The sequence below is a fragment of the Hippopotamus amphibius genome, chromosome 4, assembly GCF_030028045.1.
Source record: "Hippopotamus amphibius kiboko isolate mHipAmp2 chromosome 4, mHipAmp2.hap2, whole genome shotgun sequence".
Lineage (NCBI taxonomy): Eukaryota > Metazoa > Chordata > Mammalia > Artiodactyla > Hippopotamidae > Hippopotamus > Hippopotamus amphibius.
The window spans coordinates 79,315,355-79,316,365 of NC_080189.1; the positions used below are offsets into that span (position 1 = coordinate 79,315,355).

Consider the following 1,011-nt stretch of genomic DNA (forward strand, 5'->3'; position numbering starts at 1 on the left):
GGAATGGAAAAATAAATTGTAGTGTTTTCATATAATGGAATAATATACAACATCAGAAATGAATGCATCACAGCTATCTATATAAACATATGTGAATCTTAAAATTATAATAATAATGAGCAAAAGAAGTAGGCCACAAACTAATCATACAGTGTGATTCTTTGTAAGTTATGTTCAAATCAGGCAAACCTAAACAAATATTGTTTAGAGAGGCTTCCATATACAGTAACACTACAAAGTAAAACAAGGAAATGATTATTGCAAAAGTAATGAAGGTGATGTGAATGTGATCTAGGAAGCCCCGCAGAGAGTTTTTAATTTCTTAACCTGGGTGATATCACATGAATATATTGACATAAGTATAATTCATTAAAATATACAGATTAATTTATGCATTTCATTTTCAAAAATTTGTCTGAGGTTCCTTTAGAAGGAATCCTTTTACCCTCCTTTAGAATCATTTGAGATTCCACTTTTTTGTGTGTGTTAAATTTGAGGGAATTAAATGAAATACTACATACACATAAAAATATCCTATGCATACTTACCTGGCAGGGGAGATACCATGATCACGAAGGTGGTTTCCCCAGGGCGAGGCTCACCCATTGCACTGGGGGTGTGCTGACCTCTGCGATTTCCCCAAATGCGGGAAACTCGACTGCGAAATTTGTGGTAGTGGGGGACTGCGTTCGCGCTCTCCCCTGACAACGAGTCCTTAAAAAAAAAAAAAAAAATCCTATGATCTGGGCATCATTCCTCCATCCATCTATCCATCATTTTATCTTTGAGAGATATCTAGAAGGATGTTCATCAAATTTTGATTAGCATAAACTTATTTTAGTACAATTAAAAACGTTTCCAAATTATCACATTGATCAAGGACAGCAATAAACAAAAAGTTAATATTTGGATATTATGCTTGCAAGTTGCAGTCAAAAAGTACTTTAAATATTCACATTTTGGGGGGCTACAAAGTGTTGAGAAAATTTGTATTCACACAAACTAGTAATG

At 33.9% G+C, this 1,011-nt stretch overlaps 1 non-coding gene across 1 annotated transcript; it reads left to right on the top strand.

Moving 5' to 3' along the window:
- Nucleotides 1-540: 540 nt before the first annotated feature.
- Nucleotides 541-704, top strand: LOC130852740 (U1 spliceosomal RNA). Its single transcript, XR_009053462.1, has one exon. It is a non-coding gene; the product is annotated as a U1 spliceosomal RNA (small nuclear RNA).
- Nucleotides 705-1,011: the final 307 nt, after the last annotated feature.